The sequence below is a fragment of the Trichomycterus rosablanca genome, chromosome 1 (assembly GCF_030014385.1).
Source record: "Trichomycterus rosablanca isolate fTriRos1 chromosome 1, fTriRos1.hap1, whole genome shotgun sequence".
Taxonomy (NCBI): Eukaryota; Metazoa; Chordata; class Actinopteri; order Siluriformes; family Trichomycteridae; genus Trichomycterus; species Trichomycterus rosablanca.
In genome coordinates, this window is record NC_085988.1 from 9,821,926 (window position 1) to 9,841,071 (window position 19,146).

General features: G+C 37.1%; 1 long non-coding RNA gene across 2 annotated transcripts; it reads left to right on the plus strand.

Moving 5' to 3' along the window:
* Positions 1 to 1,654: 1,654 nt before the first annotated feature.
* Positions 1,655 to 4,203, plus strand: LOC134318704 (uncharacterized). 2 transcript variants are annotated; one of them, XR_010013420.1, is made up of 3 exons: positions 1,655 to 2,999; positions 3,696 to 3,892; positions 4,050 to 4,203. It is a non-coding gene; the product is annotated as an uncharacterized LOC134318704 (long non-coding RNA). The 2 variants fall into 2 exon arrangements; XR_010013419.1 differs by having other exon boundaries at positions 1,656 to 3,544.
* The last annotated feature ends 14,943 nt before the right edge of the window (positions 4,204 to 19,146 follow it).

The window sequence follows — 19,146 nt, forward strand, 5'->3', positions numbered from 1 at the left end:
ACTTTAATTCCCAAAGTTGAAAGACAAGAAAACGGGGCGTTATTCGTTTTTCGTTTTAAGATCAAAAATCAAATAACAAATAAGCAGAAATTGAAAAACGGGTCGTATTTTAATTTTCCAAAATCCACATTTTTTATCAGTTCAACCAGAAATAAAAGAGCGAGCGCGTGCACGTGCTGAGGTGCGCGTACACGCTTCATATAAAGTGTAAATCAGGTACAAGTGTTGAGAAGACGGAGCAAAAAGTTATAATAACGTTACACCGCGTCCTCTGTTCTGACTTTTGTGTCTGTCGTACTTTTTCCTGCCCTTGTAATTCACACAAGAACTGTTTATCCTAAAAAAATAGGGGGCTATTCTAAGAAAAAAGAATGCTGCATTATTTTTTACATTATTATTATTATTATTACCGTATAGGACTCAGTTCTGTAATACAGGCATAACTAATCGTACATGTCACATAGTGCTGGTAAATTCGGTTCATTTTATGGACTCGGGTTAGTCTGAATCACTCAGTGATGTGATTCGATTCACTTGAGTCACTTGTACTGACATCTTGATTGTGATTGATTTACTGCATGAAAATGCATCCAGATCTCACTTATCTTCTGTACACTCAGAGCCAGTGCCAATCAGAGGACTCATAGGATCCGGGTTCATTCAGATGTCGGACTCGTGATTCCTGATTCAGTACGAAGATTCGAATCCTTAACCGAGGCGATTCAATATTTCTTGTTCTCGGCCAATAAACATCCAAAAATTAATAAACTTGCACGAACTAACTCTGCAGTAAACAAGGAGCAACAACAATCAAATATATTTCACAAAGTTATTTGGTAAATAATAAGCAGAACGCTGATTAAAAAAAAGTATTAGATGTTGTAATAGCTTCACCGTGACATGTAGGATTAGTTCTGCCTGTAGGCCTACTACAGAATTGAGTTCTATACGGTAATAGAACAGGGGACGCGGTGTAACGTTATTATGACTGTTTACTCCGTCTTCTCAACACTTGTATCTGATTTACACTTTATATGAAGCATGTATACTCACATCAGCACGTGCACGCGCTCACTCTTTTATTTCTGGTTGAAATGATAAAAAATGTTGATTTTGGAAAATTAAAATACGACCCGTTTTTCAATTTCTGCTTATTTGTTATTTGATTTTTGATCTTAAAGGCTAAGCACCACCTAATGGACCTCTCTAAAGATTTCACATTATTTTGGCTAGTTAAAAACCATAAACGTGAATAGAATGTAAATAACTTGTTTAATTCACTCAAAAATCGACGATTTCAAGTAAATTGACGGAAAAACCCGAGGTCGCAGCGTGACGTCACTGGTGGACAACAGTGTACTACTACACCGTTATGAATGACTTGGACTGCGAATTTTCCAGTGCTGGTTCCGAAGCTATTTCTGAATTTAATGAAGAGGATGAATCTGCAGTGACAGTGGGGGTGCCTGTATAACTTTCTTTCTTTCTTTCTTTCTTTCTTTCTTTCTTTCTTTCTTTCTTTCTTTCTTTCTTTCTTTCTTTCTTTCTTTCTTTCTTTCTTTCTTTCTTTCTTTCTTTCTTTCTGTCTTTCTTTCTTTCTTTTTGCTGTTGCAGGGTCCATCTTGTTTTACGCTTACATTCAGGTGTAATAAATGTTAAATGAATTAATTATGAAAATGAGCTAAGAGCGTCATTTTACCGCAACCTGAGTGTCAGGCTTTGTGTTTTAAAATGGAAACAATGGCAACAGTAATTATAGGCAAGTTTATTAATGGTTCACACTCAATAAAATACTTGTAACTGGCCCCTTAGTTCTCTAACGCAGATACACTTCGCATTTTATTTTAAGACACCGTTAACTAAATATTAACAAAAGAACGTTTAAGTAGTTTGTTCTTTGTTTACTTCAGAGTAAGTACATGCTGTTTTAGTCATATTTGATTAGTACTGGCCGAGAACAAGACGAAAGAAACTCGAATGTCAGGCTAAATTTTGCATGTCTTTATGCATGTTGTTTTGCCTAAAATATGTTTCTGATTTATTATTATAAAGAGCGAAAATAATAAATGTTAAACAGCCTATATTAAACATTTTGATAATGTTCCTATGACGGTCTAAGACCCTTCCACCAACCTGCCAGCCCAGGGTGTTCCTTATTTCCAGTTCTGAAAGTTGGCAACCCTACTTTCTACTGATGGGAGCAAGTAATTAAGGTGAATTAAATTAAAGTTAAAAACACTCCTAATAAGTCGGCTGATACGATTGTACATTACATCAAATAATTTTTATTTATAGCTGACAACTGTTTTTTAATTTGTTGTTATTATTGTTTAGGGCTTAACGCTGAACGTGAAGGAATAAGTTTATCTGACCATAAAGGCCCTTGTTAAAGAGCAGCTGTACAAAGTTGGCTGATCTGAAATGTACACGTTTCAGATTGTTAAACTACGTTTAATATCAGAGATCAAAGTAAACACAAAAGGAAAATGCTGTTCAGCCATCCCTTACCTACAGAATCAACCAGTTCACTAAATACAAATGGGTTGCCACACCCGGGCATGATCACCGCCAGACCTGTTGTATCTACACTGATCAGCCATAGTGACACTGACATGGTGGTGGTGTGTTAGTGTGTGTTGTGCTGGTATGAGTGGATCAGACACAGCAGCGCTGCTGGAGTTTTTAACACTGTAAAAAATGATTCTTGAACCCAGTAAAGTTTTCTTATTAAAATGAGTAGATTTTACCTAAAATGCTACTTTTTGAACTTTACTTAATAAAAAGAATAAACACAGTCATATATTTTATGTTTTTATTATATTCACAATTTTGCTAAAACATTACTTAAAGTTTAGATGACTATCAACATCCACTAGAATTAAGTACACTGAACAAAAAATTTTGAGATTTCTTGGAAAATCACGTGACGCAGGATGTTGGCACAAAGAAGAAAATTTGAATCATGCAGGTGCAGTACATCTAAAGTCAGAATTTAACAGGTAAGAACACTTTTTCTGTTTATTTCTATTTTGCAGTTTTGAGTCATTTTCTAGTTTTAGACAGTAGATATGTATTGGTTTATTGTGCTGTTACTGTGGGTGGGGAAAAAGGTATTTTTATTGCAAAACAAATAAGCCGATGTTGGTGTGCTAGGTAGGAAGCATGAATATATTTTAGATTCAATCTAATGGATGGTTTTAGGAGTGTTAAGTCACAAACCACACCAAAACTTAATTTATTCGGTGTTTAAGGGAGTAGTCACACAAGGTCTGTTGCCTTGTACTGGAACTTATTTGGAGTCATTTCGGCCACGGCAACACAACAAAGCAATTTTTTTTGTTGCACATGAAGATTTTTAGAGGCAGCTGATGTTGATAACATTTTTCTATTTAAATAAAATACAGAGAGAACAGTTCAATAGTCATTGTTGAGATTACTATTATTATTAATATTATTATTAAAACAAAATTAACCCATATTGTTTTATCGTTATATCAGATTCAAGGAAGCTTTTGAGATTTTATGAGCGTTCACCTAAGTAAATGTAAGAACATTAACAAATATGTGTCATTCAAAATTCCAATTTCTTGTTGCAGCTGTTGGCTAGCTTATAGTATTATAATATTTTTATATTTCAGTCTAGATGATTTATGCTACAAATTATTGTGTTGTTGTTTTGTCTTTTTTTACAACAGCATTAATTGGGTTTGTAAAATTTGTCAAAAAGAAGTTTTGAGAAGAAGAGACCTTTTTAAAATTGTCAAATTGATTATGACTGCTTAGGGCACCATCCCTGTCCACACTCTGAATGCCTTTGCACCTTCAAGACTCACAGTGCCCACCTGTACGAGACCTGATGGAGACATGGCCTGCCCTTTTTGATGTTGTTCAGGTGATTTTTCAAGTGATTTTATAGTTACATAATTACATTAGGTTTTTATTTCATTTCCTGGATATCACTATATGGATAGTAGCCTGTGTGTGACAATGAATGTACATTTTATAATGTATTACAATTTTGTTAATAATTATTACATCTTGCTTTTAAGGTGAAAGAGAAATACAGAAGTTTGACTGCCGTTTGTTTGGAATCACAATTCTATTCTAACTTGGACAAGGATCCAAATCCATTAAGTACAAATGTATTTTGATGTTTTTTAAATGCCATTTCTAAAAATAAACTGTTGTTTGAAGTTGACTAAATAGCCTGTTGGTATAGTGATTTCATTTATTTGATATACATCTACAACCCATTTTACCTGTTATTATCTTTGACTTTGGCATTAGTAGCAGTATTAGTGGTGTAGCTGGAATGTTAACTCAAATTATTACTCACAGTCATCTTAAAACATTAAGTAAGTTGAAAAGAAGTAGCTTAATTTTACTAACTGGAGAAACACATTTTTTAATGTAAAGACAGAGGAGTGAAAATCAGATTTTTTAGTACTAACATTTTAAAGTTTTTAGTAAAAATGACCTAAAATCTTTAGTAGAGTATACACAAAAATAAGCATGCAAAAATGTTGCACTATATTTTTAAGTAAAATTAACACATAATTTTTTACAGTGGTACCGTGTCCACTTACTGTCCACTCTATTAGACACTCCTACCTAGTTGGTCCACCTTGTAGATGTAAAGCTCAGAGATGATCACTCATCTATTGCTGCTGTTTGAGTTGCTCATCTTCTAGACCTTCATCAGTGGTCACAGGATGCTGCCCACGGGGCGCTGTTGGCTGGATATTTTTGGTTGGTGGACTATTCTCAGTCTAGCAGTGACAGTGAGGTGTTTAAAAACTCCAGCAGCGCTGCTGTGTCTGATCCACTCATACCAGCACAACACACACTAACACACCACCACCATGTCAGTGTCACTGCAGTGCTGAGAATGATCCACCACCTAAATAATACCTGCTCTGTGGGGGTCCTGACCATTGAAGAACAGTGTGAAAGGGGGCTAACCAAGCATGCAGAGATGATGGACTACAGTCAGTAATTGTAGAACTACAAAGTGCTTCTATATGGTAAGTGGAGCTGATAAAATGGACAGTGAGTGTAGAAACAAGGAGGTGGTTTTAATGTTATGGCTGATCAGTGTATACATGACTTAAATAGAACCTGTCTAGTGATGTGAATCAGGTTAGAAGGTCTCAAAAAACAGCACATAATGCCTTGTTTTACAGAGACTCTGATAACCTCAGTGAACCACAGTAAGAGCCATTATTCACAAATTGGGAAAAATTTTGAAGTGGCCGGCCTATACCAAAATTTTGCAGTGACTACTCACAAAATAACCCAGACAAACATCTGTAGCAGCCAGTGTTATGATTCCACAATAAGAAATAAACTAGTCAAAACTGGCATTCACTGGAGAGCTGCAGGGTGCAAACTGCTGCTGACCAAAAAGACTTGTCACATTTACCAAAAAAAAATTTAGATGACTCATTTAGATGATAATTGTCTGTGAACGGATGAGTAAAATGTGGTACTTTTGATGCTGTTACATCTAGAGTAAAGCTAACACCACATTCCACCATAAGAACATCATACAGTTACGGTATATGAAAACCTGTCCTTTAAGAAAAGTTACAAGAAGGCATAAATATGCTGACAAACCATGGATTACTAGGGAATAGCAAATGCATGTAAAAAGAAAAATTTACTATATAAGAGATTTATACAGCATAAAACAAAAGAAACAGAAAACAAATATAAAATATATAAAAATAAATTAATAAGTGTTATGAGATTTAGTAAGAAGAAATATTATCAGAAATTATTGGAACAGTACAGTAATAACACCCAACGAACATGGAGTGTACTAAATAACATTATTAAAAAGAGTTCAAGAAGAGCAGACAGTCCAGATTATTCCATAAAAGAAGACAATACAATTATAAATAAAACGAAGGAAATTGCTAATTAATTTAATAACTATTTTGTGAAAGTTGGGTACAATTTAGCAAAAGAAATTGTGGAGCCAAAAAATAAGAATGGTGTAGATAAAGATATTGTTTATAAAAACCCTGACTCCATCTTTATAAGGGGAACTGATGAAAATGAAATATTGGATATTGTAAAAAAACATTACAAATAAAAAGTCCACTGATTGGACTGAAATTGATATGACATTAGTAAAAACTATTATAGAATGCATTGTGAAACCTTTGACACATCTGCAACCAGTCTTTCAAAACATTTCCTAAGAAAATGAAAACAGCAAGAATGATACCAGTTTATAAAAATGGAGACAGACACCAGTTCTTCAATTATAGACCAGTTTCTCTGCTCTCCCAGTTCTCAAAGATAGGCTTGATAAATTCATAGAAAAATATAATTTATTGAGTGACCATCAGTATGGCTTTAGAGCAAATAGGTCCACCTCGATGGCAGTGATGCAACTGGTAGAAGAGATCACAACTGCAATAGATAACAAGGAATATACAGTTGGGGTATTTATAGACTTAAAAAGCATTTGACACCATTGATCATGACTTACTAATGAACAAAATATAGCATACTCATGGCTCAAGAGTTACCTAGATGATTGATATCAATATGTACAAATAAATAACATCAAATCAAAACTAATGAAAGTCACTTGTGGTGTTCCACAAGGTTCAGTGCTTGGACCTAAGTTGTTTATAGTGTATATAAATGATATCTGTACAGTGTCTAAATTGTTAAAATTTGTTTTATTTGCTGATTATACTAATTTATATTGCTCTGGGAAAAGTTTAGAACAACTTCTGAATACAGTGGAAAGTGAATTGAAAGTATTAAAGAAATGTTTTGATATTAACAGGTTATCATTGAATTAAAGCAAAACAAAATGTGTACTGTTTGGAAATCGAAAAATCAATAATTAAGTTAAAATTATGATCAGTGATGTTGAAATAGAAAGGGTGTACGAAAACAAATTTCTGGGTGTAATAACTGATCATAAATTATGTTGGAAACAGCACATAAGTAATGTGAAAACAAAAATGTCTAAAACTATTGCAATATTGTATAAAACTTAAGATATTTTGAATGAAAATGCACTCTATATATTGATTGTACTGTTCATTCATAGTTCCATATATGACTTACTGTGTGGAAGTATGGGAAAACACATACAAAACCAACACAACCTATATTCATACTAAGAAAGCTTTAAGAATTATAAATCGATCAGATTATTATAAACCAACCAACAAACTATTTATTCAACAAAATTTTTATCAAAATTCAATGATCTAGTCGACCTTAATACTGCATAAAGCACAAAATAATTTACTGGTTGTTTAAAATCAAAGAGAGCAATTATGGACTTAAAAAAACAAGAGCAAGGACAAATATAAAAGATAGATGTATATCGGCCAAAGGGGTACAGCTGTGGAATAGCTTTGATAAGAATTTAGGAATGTGTCGCTCACTTTGCAAATGTAAAAAAAAATGTTTAAAAAGAAGGTGGTTAGCACTTACAAAACTGAGGAATGATCATCATATTTACATTTACATTTTCTGCATTTAGCAGACGCCTTTATCCAAAGCGACTTACATTACAGTTACAGTATACAGTCTGAGCAATTAAGGGTTAAGGGCCTTGCTCAAGGGCCCAACAGCAGCAACCTAGCAGTGGTGGGGCTTGAACCAGCGACCTTCTGCATACTAGTCCAGTACCTTTACCACTAGGCTACGGCCTATGAAATGTTTTTTTTTTCTTCTTTTTTTCTTTTGATAATTATCTGTATTGTTTATATACAGAATTTACAAAAATGTATAAGTCTTAAAAAGGGTAGTCAAAATAAGCTAAAGCTTCATACTACACCTTTTTGGTCAGTATTTTTATTTATTTATTTAAATATACAAACAATATGAATGTATACATTTTGAAAAACCGAAATAAAATCTAAATCTATCTTTAAAAAAAATACAAGCAGTGAAACATGGTAGTGTTGGTGGTGTGATGGTCTGGGGTTGATTTGCTTTTGCAGGACCTGGACGATTTGTCATAATTGATGGAACCATGAATTCTGCTCTCTATCAGAAAAATTCTAAAGGAAAATGTGTAATTCTGAGGGTGATATAGGTTTAGAATAAATATTTATCTTCAATAAATAGAATGTTAATTTTAAACCTGTATTTTGTGTTTACTCGTGATTTAATCTTAAATTAGTTGAAAGATCTGAAACATTTAAATGTAACAAATTAACAAAAACAACAAATTGGGACAGTGCAAATACCTTTTCACAGTGCTGTAAATGCTAAGAGCATTACTGGACATTGTTTTGGTCAGCGTTTTGTCTAAAAGGTACAGTATATCACTCAATGATTTTGAGGGCAGAGTCATGATACCAAATCTATTCTTGTACTGGTATGGAACATGATTGCATAGTCATTTGCTTTACTGCTTGTTTGTTTATTGCCTCAGTGTTGAACTGAGCACAAACAAATAAACTCTGCTGCTCTATTTTGAGGGAAGGTTGTTAGTAATATGTTCAAAGTATTACAGGACAGGAAGCCGAATCATAGCAGGGTCTCACACACTTATTCTTTTACTTATACTAAGTAGTAATGTAGAGTGGCCAAACTCGCTATCAGTCGAGTCAAGTCAGACTAATTTATACAGCACTTTTTACAATGAACATTGTCTCACAGCAACTTTACAGAATCCAGGACCAACAGACCAAAAAACCCTATTGAGCAAGCCGAGGGCGACAGTGGCAAGGAAAAACTCCCTTAAAATTACAGGAAGGAACCTTGAGAGGAACCAGACTCAGCAGAGACCTCCATCCTCTTTGGGTGGCCTAGAGGATCATTTGAATAAATATCAGCATGTTTTCAGAAGGTGGAAGGAATCCTGAACTGATTTGGCATGTTTTTCAAGATCAAGTACTGACACTGGAGCTGAGATGTGCCAACAAATCATAGCCTAGTGGTTAAGCTACAGGAGTAGTAATCCAAAGGTCGCTGGTTCAAGCCCCACCACTGCCAGGTTGCTGCTGTTGGGCCCTTGAGCAAGGCCCTTATCCCTCAATTGCTTAGACTGTACACTATGACAGTACTGTAAGTCGCTTTGGATAAAAGCATCAGCTAAATTCCAAAAATGTAAATGTAATGTACATGTAACACTGGGTCTGTCTAGTGAGCTGCCCGCTGCATTAGCTGGAGCGGACTCTAACTGACATTGAACCTTAGAAGGCAGATTATTGAGACACTCTAGTTAGACAGCTATTACACTATCGACTGTAACAAAAACTTTAACAAAAATGATTTAAGAAGCATGTTGTTTTATATGAAAACAGCAAGGCAAGGCAAGTTTATTTGTATAGCACCTTTCATACACAGTGGCAATTCAATGTGCTTTACATAAGGAAAAAAATTAAAAGCATTAAAACATTCCTGAGATCTAGAACCTCAGAAAGACTTCTTGCAAACATTTAGTTACAATGAAGAGAACATGAAATTAAAACGAGAGATAAAAAATTAAGAACATGAAAAACTAAAAGAAAATGTAGTAAAATGAGGGCCACACAGACCCAGAGCCACACAGACTCTCAGTAAATATCAATAAATGGGGGCCACATAGACCCTGGAGCCACACAGACTCCCCTTAAATAGTAATAAAAATAGGCCACACAGACCTTGGGCCACACAGACTCCCCTTAAATAGTAATAAAAATAGGCCACACAGACCTTGGGCCACACAGACTCCCCTTAAATAGTAATAAAAATAGGCCACACAGACCTTGGGCCACACAGACTCTGGAGCCACACAGACTCCCCTTAAATAATAGCAAAAATGTAGAGCTACAAGAAAAAAGAAAAGTTTTTAACCTGAATTTAAACATTTCTACATTTGAGGAACATCTAATATCTCCTGGCAGTCTGTTCCAGTTACATGCAGCCCAACAGCTAAATGCTGCTTCACCATGTTTAGTTTGAAATCTGGGCTCGGCTAGCTGACCTGAGTCCATGGATCTAAGAGATCTACTGGGTTTATATTCTCTAAACATTTCTGAGACGTATTCTGGGCCGAACCCATTCAGTGATTTATAGACCAGTAGCAGCACTTTAAATTCTATTCTGTAACTAACTGGAAGCCAGTGTAGAGATTTTAGAACTGGAGTGATGTGCTCAGTTCTCTTCGTCTTAGTTAAAACTCTAGCAGCAGCGTTCTGAATGAGCTGTAACTGTTTAATGGCCTTTTTGGGAAGTCCAGTTAAGAGACCATTACAATAGTCCACCCTACTGGAGATAAAAGCATGGATCAGCTTCTCTAGGTCTTGTTGGGACACTAGACCCTGGATTCTGGATATATTTCTAAGATGGTAGAAGGCTGTTTTGGTGATGGTTTGGATATGACTAGTGAAGGTGAGATCTGAGTCTATTAGAACGGCAAGATTTCGGACTTGGTCTTTGGTCTTTAGAGCCCAGGAACTGAGGTGTTCACTCACACTAGACCTCTTCTCTTGCTGCCAAACACAACAATCTTTGTTTTGTCCTTATTTACAGTATCTCACAAAAGTGAGTACCTCCCTCACATTTCTGCAAATATTTCATTATATCTTTTCATGGGACAACACTATAGAAATAAAACTTGGATATAACTTAGAGTAGTCAGTGTACAACTTGTATAGCAGTGTAGATTTACTGTCTTCTGAAAATAACTCAACACACAGCCATTAATGTCTAAATAGCTGACAACATAAGTGAGTACACCCCACAGTGAACATGTCCAAATTGTGCCCAAAGTGTCAATATTTTGTGTGACCACCATTATTAACTATTGCCTTAACCCTCCTGGGCATGAAATTCACCAGAGCTGCAGAGGTTGCTACTGGAATCCTCTTCTACTCCTCCATGATGACATCATGTAGCTGGTAGATGTTAGACACCTTGTGCTCCTCCACCTTCCACTTGAGGATGCCCCACAGTGCTCAATTGGGTTTAGTCATTTTTCATTTCAAAACTCTCCACACATTCTCTATTGGGGACAGATCAGGACTGCAAGCAGGCCAGTCCAGTACCCGTACCCTTTTTCTTCTGCAGCCCTGCCTTTGTAATGTGTGCAGCAGGTGGTTTTGCATATCAGCTATTGTTGAGTGGAGGTTCTTGATGCCGTCTGAGGGATGGAAGATCACGGGTGTTCAGCTTAAGCTTGCGCCCTTGGCCTTTACGCACTGAAATTCCTCCTGTTTCCTTAAATGGTTTAATGATATTCTACACTGTAGAGGGAGACCATTTCTTTCTTTGAGGTTCATTGTTTTTAAACATTTCAATAATTTTCTCACACATTTCTGGACAAACTGGATCCTCTGATCATCTTTACTCATCAGAGACTCTCAACCTTTCCTGGATGCTGCTTTTGTACCAAACCATGATCACAATCACCTGTTCACATCACCTGTTTAAAATCATTATTTAGTTTTTTCACCTCATTACTAGCCCTAAATTGCCCCTGTCCCAACTTTTTTGGAATGTGTTGCAGGCCTGAAATGCAGGAATGGATGTTTATTAATAAATGAAATGAAGTTGAGCAGATAAAACATGAAATATCTCAGCTTCATCCTGTCTGACATCAAATAAAAGTCAAAGTGATAGCTCAGTGGTTAAGGTACTGGACTAGTAAGCAGAAGGTTGCCGGTTCAAGCCCCGCCACCACCAAGTTGCCACTGTTTGGTCCCTGAGCAAGGCCCTTAACTCTCACTTGCTCATCGTGTTCAGCTCATTGTGTAAGTCGCTTTGGATAAAAGTGTCTGCTAAATGTTTAAAATGTAAAGTAAATGTAGGAACTCTGCGTTTTTTATTTTTTTGCATTTTCCATACTGTCCCGATTTTTTTTTTGTGTGGGGTTGTATGTAGAGAGACCACTAGGTTTTTAGACAGACCCAGTTTCTTTTAACAAACCAATAAAACAAACTTTATAGTCTTTATTGAATATTTTAAAATGTCTCTTAGAAAATAATAATTATAACAACAATAATAATAATAATAAAAAAAAAAAAATAATAATAATAAGGCCACAACATTTCAGACCACAACATACGAAAAACAGAAACAACTAAGAACATATAGCTAAAAGAAGAGGAACATAACAGACACAGCAATATATCCCCAAAAATACAGAAATATCTTGCTCAAACTTACTATAATCCAAATGACAAACACCATAATACAATGAAACTGCCAAGGCCTTAAGGCTAGTTATAACAAACTTTAACTTGGGCCTAACCTTAGACAAATAACTCACCTATTTTCCTTATATTACATTACTGAGAGAGAAATGTTTCAACAAATGTACAATATTTAAAGTACTAGCTAGTACTGAATGAGAAGCAGAACTGTCCATACTGATGCACCTGTACAAAACATTGTTAAGAATGCGGATTACTAATGTTTAATATAGTCCACCTTCTAGGCATCAGAGTGGCCATAGGACTATACCAAATTTCTCTCATCCTAAGCCTCTACATAGAAGCACAAGAACCCTCACTTGAACTCAGAAGGTTAAAATTAGCATTACAATACACAGCCAGAACCATGGGCAACCACAGAAACCCAGTATACAGAATAATACACCAATCTCAGCCCCCAACCCGACACAACTGACAAAATAAAACCCAACCATTTGGGATTCTTATAAAATCATACATAGACAACCTAAAACTTCCAAACATAATAATTCCAAACATAATAGCCCAGAACCCTCACAATACCAAATCTCCCCAGAAAATCTTTGATACACGTTTGGGTGTGTGGTTCCATTCTTCTTGTCTGCGATGTCAATCAACAACCTAATAGATCTGGAACATGACAAAGTTATGCTGGGTACAAGGACACACTGGGATAGGAAGAAATGAAAAAGCACATCAACTACACACAAGATGCAGAACCGGCCACTTTAGAATAACCCAACAACACCTGAAAAAAGAGAAAAACCCCTCAACATGTGAAATCTGCCAAACACCTATTACAATAAAGCTCATCCCAATAGAACACCCCCAAATACATCAAGGAAAGTACACACGCCTGAAACCATCAAAGACATTTTTAAACAAGAACCTACCCTGCAGCCATAAAAATGAAAACATAAGATGGGCCCAAAATATAAAGATACAATGAGCAGATTGAAATGTAATACCAATCATGAGATAAAATTACACAAATATGTGTTAAACATGGTGTTAAAACACAAATAAATAAGTTATAGCAGAAAGACTTCATTGTAAAGGTCTTAACAAAATGTGCAAAAAATCGCATTTGCCACTGATAAGAGAAAATACAGTACAGTCAACTATAGCACCAATAAACGTTTACACTGAGACTTTTTGAACGGTTGTCATGGTGATGGTGGACGCTGGCGCATTTGGCTGCCGCTACCGTTACCGTATTTTATCGTATTTTATTGTATTTTTTATCGTTTTTCGTTTTCATCTTTTTACACACTTTGTGGCTCTATTTCTTTTTATGTTACTTTTGATACTTTTATTTGTTCTTTGATACTTTTGTTCTTTCTGCTGTGCATCGCGTGACTTCTGCGGCCGGTGGTGAACGGTGGATGAGTTTTCCTGGGATCGGCACAATGTTGAACTATTCCGTTGACCAGCTGATGAAGTTCAACAATTACACTACTCCATCGTGTATTTCAGTCATCAAACAGCTTGGACTCCTTCGCCGGCCTCGTTATATTCACAGGGGCTCCCGGAGAAAGCTTGTTTATTTTCGAAACGGTAACGCTATTCCATCCTTCTGGTCAGCCGTGCGCACTGCCGCTCCGCAAACACATCTTCAGAGCACTGCTGCCTTACACACTAGTAGCGGTTTAGTCTCAATGACAACGCTGTCCACGGAGTGGGATGGGAAACGCGGAGTGGACTTTGCACCTGATCTTGTCCGCGACTACTCATTAGATTTCAAACCTGTTCATCTCAGGTGTGTTCAGCCTGACAACTCGGCGCTCAGCTGGCCTGTCCGGGTACGCCCACTTCGCCGTAGCAGAGAGGGAGCGGTACTCGCAAACCTACGAGAACTCGTCCCGGAACCAAGCTCGGCCGCTGTATACACCCCGATGAAAATGGCACTGGCCAATGTGAGATCGCTCACGAACAAAACTTTTATCCTGAAAGATTTCTTCTTAAATCATCAGTTAGATTTTATATTTTTAACTGAAACTTAGCCCTCTACTGGAACTGTGCCCTCCGAACTGTTCCTTTTTAAGCTGTCCAAGAGCCACTGGTAGAGGAGGGGGTGTGGCTGTGGTTTTTAATAACCGATTTAAATGTGAAGCTCTTTCAGTCGAACATTTTACTAGTTTTGAAGTGCAGCTTATACAACTGGATTGTAGTAATCCTCTGATTTGTGCTCTTATATATAGACCACCTAAAGTGGTTGGTAATTTTATCAATGAATTTTCTAACTTCTTGGCTTGGATTATACCTACTGCAGACAGACTTTTAATTCTGGGGGATTTTAATATTTATGTCTGTTGCCCAAACAAACCTATGGTCAGTGAATTTATGCACCTAATAGAATCTTTTAACCTTGTACAGTCAATCAGTGGTCCCACTCATAGTCTCGGTCATACTCTTGATCTTGTTTTATCTTATGGTTTTCCTATTAATAATACTGTAATCGAGGATGTTGGGTTTTCTGATCATAAATCAGTATTTTTTAATATCACATTGCCAATGCAAGCCACCGGCACCAGAGCTACTAGCTGTCGTTATCGGCCTATAAACTCTGCTACAGCAAGCATTTTTTCAGAATCTTTTCTTAAGATGTCCCCTCTAGAGTGCAATGTGCCTCCTTTATCTAATTCAACTGCTGATGAATTGGTCACCATGTTTAACTCCACCTGCTCATCAATCCTTGACTCTGTGGCTCCCTTCCCAACCAGGCGGGCTAAGGGTAAACCCAATCAGCCATGGGTAAATGATAATATCCACATCCTTAGAAAAGAGTGTCTGAAAGCAGAGCGGAAATGGAAGAAAGACAGGCTTCAGGTATCTTTTGAGATTTTAAAGAGCTGCCTGTTTGCTTTTCAAGAAGCTACTAGGCTGGCTAGAGAAAGCTATTTTTCAAATATTATATCTAGGCACAGTAACAAACCCAGAGTTTTATTCACTACTATTAACTCTGTTCTAAATCCACCAATTTGTTACCCTGTCGAGTCCTCTAAGATTTGTGAGGATTTTTTGCAGTTTTTCATGGGGAAAATTGAGACAATCAAATTAAATATAACACCCTCTAATAATGACCCCCATCCAAATTTGGGGTGTTCGGATAGCTTCTATCTTTTTGAGCCCATCTCTCTTTCTGCATTGAAAGATGTGGTTTTTTGCACGAAACCCACAACCTCTCCTGGTGATATTTTCCCCACTTCCCTCCTTATGGAAACATTTGATACAATTGGTCCTACTCTGTTGACTATAATAAATGCCTGTCTATCTTCTGGTACTGTTCCTGTGTGTTTTAAGCATGCTGCTGTGCAGCCCTTACTTAAAAAACATAATCTTAATATCTCTATACTTAATAATTATCGACCAATCTCAAAACTACCCTTCCTTTCTAAAGTATTGGAGAAAGTGGTGCTTTCACAGCTGTGGGCTCATTTGACAAAAAATGACATCTTTGAAATTTTTCAGTCTGGTTTTAAACCTTTTAATAGTACATAATCAGCCCTCCTAAAGGTGACTAACGACCTGCTGCTTGCTGCAGATGCAGGAAAGTGTGCTATTTTAGTCTTATTAGACCTTACCGCCGCTTTTGATATTGTTGACCACAATTTGCTCATTCAACGTCTTGAGCATGTGGTTGGCCTTAGGGGGGCAGCGCTGAGTTGGTTTAAGTCTTATCTTTGCAATAGGACCTTCTCAGTACATGTCGGTAATTTCTTTTCTTCTGTTTCTACCATTGGCTGTGGGGTTCCTCAAGGATCTATCCTGGGGCCGGTACTGTTTGCTTTATATATGCTTCCTTTGGGGAAAATCATCAGGAAGTATGGTATTCAATTTCATTGTTATGCCGACGATACCCAGCTGTACCTCCCCCTGCGTCCAACCGATTTGTGCTCTTTTAAACGCCTGAAGGAATGCTTGAAAGAGATTAAGTGTTGGTTAGCAAATAGTTTTCTTCAACTGAATGAGGATAAAACAGAAGTTATTCTCTTTGGCTCTCCCAAATATACAGATCCTTTAATAGAAAACATTGGGGAACTGTCAGACTATGTGAAATTACAGGTAAAGAATCTTGGGGTAATATTTGATTTTGACCTGAAATTTGATAAACAAATAAACTCTGTTGTTAGAAGCAGCTTTTTTCACCTTAGATCAATTGCTAAGATCAAATCAATTTTGTCACCACAAGACCTGGAAAAGGTAATTCATGCACTTATTTCATGTCGCCTAGACTACTGTAACAGTTTGTATATGGGTATAAGTAAGTCCTCATTAGCTCGGTTACAGCTAGTCCAAAATGCAGCGGCACGTCTGCTCACAGGTACAAAGAAGTTTGACCACATTACCCCGGTCCTGGCATCTCTCCATTGGCTTCCTGTAAGCTACAGGATCCAATTTAAAGTTCTTCTGATTGTTTTTAAGTCCTTATATGGATTGGCGCCATCTTACATAAGAGACTTGCTCCATTTCTATTGTTCTCCTAGATCTCTTAGGTCATCCGATCAATTGCTCTTGGCTGTGCCACAGTCACGGTCAAAGCTCAAAGGTGATCGAGCCTTTGCAGTTGCTGCTCCGAGGTTGTGGAACAGTCTACCTTTGGACATTAGGGCCGCTTCCTCCATTTCTGTTTTTAAATCTAGACTAAAAACGCACTTCTACCAACTAGCGTTTCCTGGATGAGTGTCATGGTCTGCGTTTCTGTTCTTCTTCTGTTTTATACTTTGTGTTGCTTTTTATATGTGTTTTTTTATGTTTCAACATGTACAGCACTTTGGTTGTAAATGTGCTTTATAAATAAATTACTTACTTACTTACTTACTTTTAAGTTTAGATTTAGTTGCTATGAAGAAGCTCTTGTGGGCCTACTGACAAATAACCCTGTTTCACCCTGTTCTCTCTAGTTTGTTGTTTTGTTTGGAAATATGTTGAGGTTACAAATCCAGTTCTTTAGTGTTCAGGCACTTGATTTAATTGTTTGATGAAATATTTGAATGTATGTAATTGCTTTTTTACCATCAGTCTGCAGTTAATCACCCAGAATGATCGAGTGAAAACACGGTTCAAAGACTTTTTAAAAATACAGGGTGAGTCAAAAGTCTCAGGACACTCTTTCCTTTCAGAAAGGAAAGGGAAAATGACATATCTGAGTAATGGGTGAGGGGGCCTATCTTTTAGGCTATGTCCGGAACATGGCCGCCATCTTGAAAGCCGCCATATTGGATCAATGGCAAGTTATTCCAATGGGATGGTGGTCATGTAGCATATCAGAGGAGACCAGAATTTTCTCAGAAATCGATTGCCACAATCAGATTTGCAATATCTCTTGTAGTTCAAAAGTTATCAACACAGAAAATTGCAACAGCTATTTGACGTGTTCAGTGTGTTGTCCCTGGTGCTGAACACAGAGCTGAAGACGCTGGATCCAATCGTTATAAACCCGCATGAGAATCTCTGGAAAAAATGATGTCACAAGCCTCCACGATGCGGTGCTGACGGTGGTGTTTGTTGTGGATTCGTTTGAGATGACCCCAGAGATAAAAGTGGAGTGGTGTGAGGACGGGTGATCGGGGCGGCCGTTCCACAGGACCACGACGGCCAATCCAATGACCAGGGAATTAAATATCCAGCCACTGACGAACACCTGCTCCGTAGTGTGGTGGAGCCCCATGCTGTTGGAAATAACAGGGGAAACCGCCATCTTGGGTCAGAATGGATTGGAACACTGTTTCCTGTAGCATTGTCAGGTAGTGCTGAGCATTTAAGGTCTGGTCAATGAAAATGGGTCCGATTACACAGGTGCCCCATATTCCACACCACACCATAACCTTCACATCACCCACGACTTTGGTGTCTGCCGTTCAGTAAGGGTTTTTGTCACTCCACTTGACCTCACCACTGACATAAAAATTGGCCTGGTCACTGAACAGAATGCCCTGTGCGAATGCAGGATCCCGTTGATGTTGGTGTAATGCCCAGGTGCAGAACTCGACACGTCTATCAGGGTCATCCTGATATTCAAAAAAGTTTTGAAAGTTCTGTGATGATGACTTTGCAAATCTGATTGCGGCAATCGATTTCTGAGAAAATTCTGGTCTTCTTTGATATGCTACATGACCACCTTCTTACTGGAAAAACTTGCCCTATATGGCGGCTTTTAAGATGGCGGCCATGTTCCAGACATAGCCTAAAAGATAGGCCCCCTCACCCATTACTTGCTGGGGTAATCAGATATGTCATTTTCCCTTTCGTTTCTGAAATAAAAGAGTGTCCTGAGACTTTTGACTCACCCTGTATATTAAAAACTGCATTATTAACCCCTTGATGCACAAGCTAAGTAAACCTCTTCTAATGCACAACATGGGTGGAAAATGACCCATATTCGTTTCCTGTGTTATTTCATGTATTATTGAGTATCTTTTTGGTATATATTTTGAAACCATTTCACCATTTAATGTTCCACACTAGAATATGTTAACAGCTAGCAAGCTAATAGTATTGGACATATTCAAGATTCAAGAGCCTAATCTTTGGTTGTCTTTCAAAAGATCAGTAAATATGTTTCTGACTACAAACACTTACAAATGTCAGTAGTTCCTGTCAAATTCCATAGTAAATATATAAGGGTCATTTTTGACCCATGTTGTGCATTAGAAGGGTAGTGATACAAAAATTATTTTTATTAAAAAAATATAAAACTGAAATAAGGATTTGTGATGATCAAAAACAAGTTAATTGAGGAATTCAAGAAAGCTTGAATGACGAAATTAATTTATTGCAAAGATATAGAAAATAAAAACTCAGTCGGGTCACTTTTGACCCAGGTTGTGCATCAAAGGGTTAAAACAAAAACCATGTCAGAGTCCAATGAACTGTATGTGTGATCAGAATGTGGCAAGGCATAGATCAAGGCAAGGATAAAAAACATTATCTAAGCCATTGTTCCCTGGACCACAGGAGCCTCAGTAATCCCAAAACCCAACTG